The sequence below is a fragment of the Opisthorchis viverrini genome (assembly GCF_000715545.1).
Source record: "Opisthorchis viverrini unplaced genomic scaffold opera_v5_254, whole genome shotgun sequence".
NCBI classification, from domain to species: domain Eukaryota; kingdom Metazoa; phylum Platyhelminthes; class Trematoda; order Opisthorchiida; family Opisthorchiidae; genus Opisthorchis; species Opisthorchis viverrini.
This window is the reverse complement of record NW_008751906.1, coordinates 43,410-53,110: the sequence shown is the minus strand read 5'-3', so window position 1 is coordinate 53,110 and position 9,701 is coordinate 43,410.

The window sequence follows — 9,701 nt, the reverse complement described above, 5'->3', positions numbered from 1 at the left end:
TCTGGATCAAGCAACTAGCTGGGGATAGAGTATTGCCACAATCCGCATATCATATTGTTTGCTCGCTGCGTGACCGAACCGTAACAGTACGCTTGGCTAAGCTGTCCACAGAACAACAAGTTCACGGTTTTTTTTTGCGAAAGGCGACTTTTTCATGAGGTAAGCAGAAAATATGGTTCTTTTTCAAATAAATTACATTAAAGTCATGGAAGTACATCATCCTGATGTGATGGTTCACGAATAATCGTGGCTGAAAAAGCAGTCTGAAGTCCATTAAGTCGGTGGTGATCTAAGATAATCTTGGGGTCACGCAAAGATACTAACATAAGCTAGCTCTTTACATAGCATTCTACCCCACAGATCTGGGGAAAATTCTGGTGTGCGTCCATGGTTGATCAATCGGGATGCCTGCACACAATAAAGATCGAATAACTATGGTAGCAGTCAGAAGCTGAGTCAATTAGAACCCCCAATACAAAATTTGGAACTGCCTTTAGAGAGGTTATCTATTTTTTAAAATAAAAGCTGATTTCCAGGATCTAAATGAATCCTTCCAAGTGAATCCTACACACTCATCATTAGTTGGTACGAGCCTAACGTGGTTTGAATCCGTATACGTTCGATAAGCCATCATTTCATCAAAAGTTTGCTCACAATTTTGTTTTAGTTAATCGAGGGTGACAACTAGGGAACGATATCATTTTCACCAAGACTTGTCATCATGCGGCAAACAAGGCTAATGATTGCTGTAGGTTGTATGACCTCATACGTATCTCGAGATTAGCAATAATTTTGATTGAGGCTTGTCACTTAGAGTAAATGCGTGAATTTTTGAGGCTTGAAATGCCAATTTAGGCCACTTGTGGTGTTAAAAAGACAAATCATAGTGTCTGAAGGGATTTCTGCATCATAGGATAATGGCCGCTTTATTGTCGGGTGGCTGCGAGGTTTACCCACACCTGAGGGAGGATATACTGCTGAGCAGCCGCTCGTGTCTGAACAGTCAAGTGTTTAAAATACTAGCTGGGAGATCGCGGGTTCGAGACTACCCGGAGGCTCGTGAGATGCGCACTGCTGATGGTTCTCAATAAAGATGAAACAGTTGTACAGTGCTTTTCGGCTTTTCAGCATAGTTTAGCTTCACTTACAGGATGAAATCTCCCCCATCTTTTTGACTGAATCGGTAAAGTCACAAATGTCACGGAGGTTACAATCACGGATCAGACAGGATTCAGTACGTGACTTAGTTAATTTGCAGCTTTCTGATAAGAGAAATATACACGTTCAATATTGGGCGTAATTGTACATCCGGTTTGTGCACACTAGGGAGACCGTAGACTTGAGTTGCAAATGCACCTCGTTTTATCAAAGATGGGGGGGGGGTTGTTTTCAAAATTTCCAAGAAGAGTCTATTAGGTGAGTTGTCTGTATGCTAAACTGACTGAAATTCAATGGCAGTTTCATTTAGCTGTACAACGCATACCTCCACCTTTCCGTCGCCTCTCGGCTCATGTAGGCTGTCAGTCATTCAGGCAATTTTCTAGCTATATACCGTAACCCATGGTACTGTGGTTCCAGCTGTGCTACCATTCTGCTTACCGAGAATGGGTATGATAAGGGACTGATAGGTGCGTGTTAGAGGTGAGGCCCGGTTAGTTCGACGATGTTGAATTGTTCAGTATGTCATTAGTTGACTCCATTCACACTGATTCGGTGTTTTCAGATTGTTCTTACTGATCCACGAAAACGCCCGTCGTATTAACTTCTGTGGCACTTAACATTCTGGCTGACTGGTACGTAACTGACTGACCAAACCTTCGACTTTCCGAGCAAGACCTAATCGGAAGCGAGTTGCTTGTGCGAACATTGAAACAGCAGAGTCATGAGGGTAAGTGCGGCGATGAATTGTGCACCCTAGACAAGGTCACCTGCTAAGGGCAGGTGTGGGACAGCTGACATAAGTCAGTAGCTATGACACACACACACACACAAGGAATTCGGACGTGAATCCTTACGCTTAACCGACTGCTACCACACACTGATTTTGCTACATCATCAATAAGTTGAGTTGTATCGTTCCGCGATAAGCGGAAATTGAGATGTCAACACCGGATGGTACAGGAGTACATGGGACGAAAATACAAGGTCAGCGAGATCAATAACAAACTGGCGAATTGATAGACAGTCGCACACACGACTGGTTAGTTCGCTACGTTGCGTAGCTGGCATCACCCAGCACATTCAACCGCACGCGTGAGCTCAGCCGCAAAACTGGTGCTGTTTTCTACCTGACAATATGAGTGAGCATGTATTTTGTCCCATCTACCTAAGATGATCACTCCAGCGCGTACAATTAGATTTGCTGGGTTTCGGCCAGGTTTTTTAGTAGGCATTGTCGGATGTAGCTATGTTGCGGAATGTAAGTGGCTCGGGTGCGCTGCTTGATTGTTGGTCTGTTCACCGAGCTTGGCAATTGGATTGTAAACGTTTCATCACCAATCGAGGTGGCAGGGTTGAGTGCACTGACGATGCCACCTTGCTTGATGATGAAACGTTTGCAATCCAACTGCCAAGCTCGGTGAACAGACCAACAACCATTGTCGGGTGTAATTCGGCACACCCCTCTCAACCCTTTTGCACTTCGCGTCATATTATATGCAGTCAACTCCGAGTTTTATTTGTCGCCGTTTGCGCCAGATTGTAAACCAATAAAATTAAAGCCTAAAAATTACGAGTTCCGCCTCAATCTATCAAACGAAACATGAGAAAGATGTTGCTGTAGTTGGTAGCATTCAGCATATCGATAGAAGTCTCCAGTTAGAACTACCAAAGATTTTGGATTCTGAAATTTCGATGGTTGAAATGTACCGACAGCCCGCAACAATCAGCTTACCGAATCAACTCATGAGATGACAGGGTGGTGGATAAACGACCGGCTGTGGTTGATCGCAACTGGTTGTTCATTGACGGGATCCAGATCTCAGGATCCACAGATCAAGTCGTATTAGTACGAATCAAATGGTCTACATAACAGTGAGTGACGCGTGAGTGGCTGTGTATCAAAGGTTACAACAACATCCTCGACGGTAAAGGGCGAGCGTGCCGTTTCAAAGGCTGATGGTACAATGTAATTTGAATCCCTTCTGTCTGTCCTACCCAAAGCAAAAAAAACATTGTTTCGTGACATAACGCTTCCCCTCTTTAGTATGGGCTTACCAGAATAACTGCATATGGACTAGGGGATGACTGTTCAAATGGGAGTCCTGTATGTGTATTCTACAGATCCCGCAACCACCCACAACTAAAAAATAAGACGAATCATAAGGAAGCTGGGATTCATCGGTCTCTTTTCCGGTTCACTGTAATATGCAGTCCGGCACATGGAAACCGGACAAAAGTAAACGAACAAACTAGTGAACTATTAGTTTCCAATGACTGTAGGGAACTCTGAATATGGTTGGGGTTGTTGGGGCTGAACTCCTCTGAACGAAAGCTGAATAAACTTTAGAAAATAACAGTCAGTTCGCTGTTAACTTTGAGTTTCAATGCGTAAGGTGCTACTCACAAAGCCCGTCAGTATTGTTTGTCAGTTAAACATCAGATTAGCGACTTCTGTTCCACCGGGTAGTCCATTTCTCATTGAATAAACCTGCAAACTGTCTGCCGTATGCAAAATTTGCCTAGTTGAAATCCTGAAATGGATAAATTGGTTTCGCACCGACAAGCAAGAATCGCGTTTCTTATGTGGTGTGGTAAATCACTTTCATTTGCCTTTTGTTCTTTACTAACAATTTTGGTAACAATCGTTGTGACGCAAATAGCAATCCCATTTAAGTAAATTTAGCCGACGTTTTCAATTTTGGTTAGCCACTTTCGCACACAGATTTTTTCCGTTTGTGACTTTTACTTCAGCAATCATGGACAACCGGGAGTATTTTTGAATGAGTAGGTCAGTAACCGTCTTTAGCGAGATTGGCTTGCACACCGAATAGATCACTGACCCTTTCCTTTTACTGCCGGTGCAAAAACGGAGAGAACAAAGACCTTGCTGCTGAAACCGCAGTCAAACCGGGCCGCACACTTTGGTGGCAAACAACAAATGTCGCGCACTGATGAAACCAGTGAATCAAACTTTTCGTAGTGAAGTAGAACTGGAAAAGATTTGTGACACCATCGCCGAACATCAAGGCAGTGCATGAAGCGTTCTACGTTTATTACGATAAATCGAGGGTGTTGTTCACTGTCTTCCCACGAAAAGGATTCAGCAGTAACTCTTCAGCTAGAGGAGACCGTGCAAAACCTAGGAATATCCGCATGTGCGTCATAAATTCCTGATTCAGAGGATGTGAGTTGGTATAAGCAAGATACAAGATGAGTCACAAAACTCTTTGACAGCTTATGGCAGATTTGATGTGACTCACTGTTACATCTTACCGCATACCACAGAGACTACCGAATTATTGACGTAACGTGGGGTAAGTCACTGTGGTACCATTGCCATCAAAAAGCTACCTAGGTAGTAGAAATCTCAAGTCACGATGCACAGTGAAAGGTAGGTTAAGTGCGTTACTTGAGTGTTTGATTGTTTGCCCGTCTCTTTATGCTCTACGTTTCGGTAAAAACTGGTTACACTGAATTTCCCAGGATCAGAAACCCAACTCATAAGGATTAACTCTGATCGTACAAAGCACATGTTTCATGTGACCACACAGAATCCTTCCCGTTTCTAGAAGTTTAAGCGAAGGCGTTCATCCTGTGAACACTTTCAGCCAGTTGTAGCCGCTCTATACTGGTGGTTGTGAGGGTTGAATCAAGATGGAGAATGTGTCCGTCGTCCAAGCTTCCACTTCATTAGGATGAAACGAACATATTATATGGGCATCGGTAACCTATATAGCCAAATGAACACCAATGGGTCGTCAAAACAATACAAAACAGAGCTGAATTTCCTGACCCATAGCTCGCCTCCGGCCTTACGGATACCTCCAAATAACTGCATGAGAATGCATCTTACTTTAGCAAACAAGACTACTTTAGTATTGCGTTTCTAAAGTCGTCCGTCTAAGGCTAATTAAAGCGGCCTCGTATGGTGACGAAACGTTTGCAAGCCAATTGCCAAGCTCGGCGAACAGATCAACAGCCACCTGATCAACAACCAATAAACTCACCCGAGCTACCAATATTTCAACAAATTACCAAAGCGGCTTCACTGCCTAACAACAGCTTCGTACCCCCGACGTTATCTGGCAAGAAACAGACTCTAGAAAATGAAGCTTAAATCTCCAAGAACCATCTGTTCACTTCGACTTTCGGACCAAATTATCTTCATATCCGTGGCGCAAACATTAGTGAAACTTCACAATTTCTCAACCTGGTTTGTCTTAAATTATTAGATAAACCGCGTGTGCATACACCTCAACGATTAACCTTGGCATTTCCTCGCATCAAACGTAGCCTGCCACAACTTAAACTAAAAAAAGTGAGCGCAAATAATGGCGTCAAAATTTACACATGAAACTGTCGTAGTATGGCAATGTTTCAAGCTACGATACTACTTAGACAAGCCAGAGGCCAACGATATGCTCACCATCATCATCACTATCACCGTCAGCATCGTCATAGTTGTCAACACTGCCGTAGTTCACCGCCCGGCAACTCAACGCATCCCGGGTATCGGTTATCGAACTACATCTTTGCACCATTTCGCACGAGAAATATCCTAAGAACTGCAAAAAAAGTCTACTGACGTATACGGAGTGCTTGACTGAACGAGCCCCATGTGGACGTCAAAACAAGTGGTACATCCCTGTGCGGCTCTGTTTCGCGGATGCGTGGCACTCCCCTGATACCAACAGTCGGTATGTTGCTGTTTATTAGGAAAGGTCATCTATGTGATGCGGTTTCGGATTCTGTAGGTATTTGGCACCTTTTCTGGGCCATGAAGTGTAAACGATATGTGAACGTGTGCAACCTAGCAAAATAAACAATGTTTATTAGATATTTTTCGCCAAGAATCTTATTTGCGAGGTCAACTTGAACCCCATACAGTTGTTCGTCATTGCAGACTTACTGACGTAACACGCTTGTTACATGCGAAGATGCTTGCATACCGGTCACTGACTGCTAGGATAGTCTGGCTTCCTTCTTTCGAGGAAGGACAGTTACAGAGGGCCATTAACTGGGCTCTCAAGCGTTAAAAACGCAATAGTATTTTGGCGAGTGGACTCTACATACGAAGTGTACTTTTGGGAGATCCGAAGGACTCGACAGCCGAATCTCTCGTTTACGATGTCCTTCAACTGAATGCACTGCATAAGATCACTTCCTGTTGCAGTTGGTAGGACATTTGGGAGAAGGTGTTTCTAGGTGAAACGTACCACTGATACTTAACGAAATATACTCATTTGCACACTAATTTATATTTTGGCGAGCGACCCACCTAGAATCCAGCCTAATCACTCGTTTATGGCAAGAGAATATGTTGCACCAGGTCATCTTATGTTTCAGTTGGCACGATTTCGGAATATGTCAACATACTGTATAGACGTGATACACTACTCATAACTTTCTAAAAGTTTCAGTTGGCACGATTTCGGAAAATGTCAACATACTGTATAGACGTAATACACTACTCATAAGCTTTCTAAAATCTCTTCGTCAGGTTTCGAAGAATGTCCAGCAACCTTAGCAACATTCACACCATCAACAATGCAGGAGGTTCCCCTGGTTACGTTGTGATCATCCGCAGAGCTGTCCGCTGGTTCGGAGGCTGCGCGGGACCATTTTCTGGATCAGCATGAAGCCCGTTACCATCGCACTACGCAGCTTAGTACCGTCACTATACAATACGTATAATTACGAACGGAATACCGATTACTCGATAGCTCCAGAACTGCGGCAGGGTGCACAGTTATGACTGAATCGGTGCAACAGGGAGATAGAATGTGATGAACCCCATGGGCTGCAAAACAAGTAACTAATGGTCGATGGCAAAATGAAGACATTGAAGTGGAATAAAACCTCGATGTCCGTTTCACCACTTCACCACAAAAAAAGGAACACAGAGAGTACATGGATCGGTCGACTGACACAAATCATGAATACACTGTGGTATTATTCAAAGTCCCTAACTGATTCCAAGTTTCGTAGATTGTAGAGCACAGGACTGAGAATCTCATATGAGCCTTTCAATTCCCAATCAAAAACAGTGAATCCTGCAAATTAGTCATCTCATGCGACGGTCTGGTCTGAACCTGATACCAAGACTGTCTTCCCAATTCAGCCCTGGAAAACAGCAAACTCTCGTTTGAAACATGTCCCTGATTCGATATAAATAGCCTCTTGATGGACGATGTTCAACATGGTGGCGCTGGGTTGTTAGTGGAGAGTTGCGCACCTAAACTGCTTTGGGTGATATCCTGTTGTGGGACTCTCGAATTTCATGATTAAGGAGCCCTTCAGGTCTGTTCCAAACACCTCCCTTAAGATGAGACGAATTTCAATGAGGTCTGCTTGGCGATGTTAGCAGACTAAGAAAACGAGTTTGAATCTCTTCGGACAGGATGTCTCTAAAATCTGTTGATCCAATCTACATTTTCTGGAAGGTATGGAAAACCAGGCTTACTGACCATATTACCAGGCTATCTGCACGTGGGAAAAACTAGAATGTGGCAAGTATTGGATGATGGGTGAGGGCATGAGAGTAGAATAGCCCCACGTAATCTTGAGGCTGGTGACGCCTTTCGGGATATGTCCGTAGATAATTCAGCATTGAACAAAACAGTCGCCATTCGATGCTTTCAATCTGGTATCAATCGTAGGCAATCACCGCTAATTTAGTATGACTGATAACTAGTATCAGGTTCACTTAGCAGTATGAAAAATATAGACGGTTTACAGATAGTTCTTATCTTAGTGTCTAGATAAAGGGAACATACAGGATACGTTGTCTGAAAAAATCTCCATCCATAGCTTAGTTTTTGCATACCAAACAATCCACGTTCATGAAGCTAGGTAGACCGTTTATGGAGGCGTTGAATAGTTCGAGTCCAAACGCTGGGTTTTGAAGGCCTCACACTGCACTTGATGATATGCAGAGATGTGTTTACCTTAACTCAGTATCGGTTTCCAGATGCACCAAAGTTTCCATCGAACCCAATATGTGCGAAGTTTCCATGGATGCAGTTGATGAGGGATTGTATCGATACAGTCAGTGAAGTCCGCATACATCGCACCTATGTTTAGCTAGTGGCTTGTGCTGCTGTGCACGTCTTCCTGAATGGCAGTAGAATCGTGATACAAGAATGAGGTTTTATAAATCCATACCAGAGCCAAACCTAACAGAACCCTATTCGACGCAATACATACGCTTTTATTCGTCCTACGCGCGTAAGAAGTCACAGAAATAAAATCATAATGAGGTTTTATAAATCCATACCAGAGCCAAACCTAACAGAACCCTATTCGACGCAATACATACGCTTTTATTCGTCCTACGCGCGTAAGAAGTCACAGAAACGCAATAAAATCATGCATACTCTTTCTCGAGGAAAGATAAGGTAAACGATATTCTCTCCTCCTCCTGCTCATCAAGACTGCTGATATCATCACTCGCAAGAAATTTCCGCTATGAGGGATACGGCAGCCTGGTTGATTCAGAAGCGTTCAATGATAATGAGATAGTGGTCCGTAGACAGTAACCAGCCATCCCTGGAGAGACGATGTGTGGAGGGTTATTTTTGAGACCGAGATTTCTATGAACTCCTGTACGCAAGTGTTGACGCTCATGATGCGCGGCCTTGGTGCATGTTCGATTACAACCTTCATCCGATAGAAGTGAGAAAGAGGCATCATTCGACATAGAATGGGTCTTTTCGGTGCAACCTGGGGTTTGCTGGCAGACCGCCAAAGGCGCACAGGGGTTCTTTGGGGTGGGCGAATCCGGATGTTTGCAGACACGAGCGATAGAATAATAAATTTCATGTCGTACTCACCATTCAGTGGCGATCGACTACATCAGCATAGAACTCTCTCTTCTTCGTCAAACTGACGCCACATCTACATACGGAAATTCGCGAACGAAACCAATTTTGAACAGCATGCTTGCCATTCTTATAATGACGACCTTGGTACGAAGTTATTCTCACAACATCTAGCTATCACAATTGTGATAGTCAAGAGCTCGACGAAACGTAAGCATCTTTCATTGAAAACTCGCGTAATGGAACATTTCCATTGAAAGTCGCTCGCCAGTACGTCCCCACGGTGAAAGAATGTTCAGAGTATTAGCTAAGTAAAGCTCACGAAATTTTCAGGGAATTACTTCTCTACACATATCGAACTACACGTATCCTCAGCTACATACTGATCGATCTGTTGCAAATGAGGGAAATCCAGTCCTATCAAAGGGTGGTTGTCATCAGAATTTTTGGTCTTCAGAGCCAATTTCTCTGTCAGTCGTTTCCGATAAGGGTACTAGCTGACCGGTGCAGTCAGTCACCTATATATTGCAAGTTTCTTAGTTTGAGTTTAAGCCAAGTGTATTTGCTCTTTTTAAAGAGATCTGATGATGCTTTGTAAAAGACATGGGCGAAAAAGCAGGGGACGGAAAACCAGCCCCGAGTTCTGTTGTACCATCTGATGTGAGTAAAGAGGCTTTGAGAAACTTTTGTGTACAGTTAGTCTATCCCATTCTGGAATAT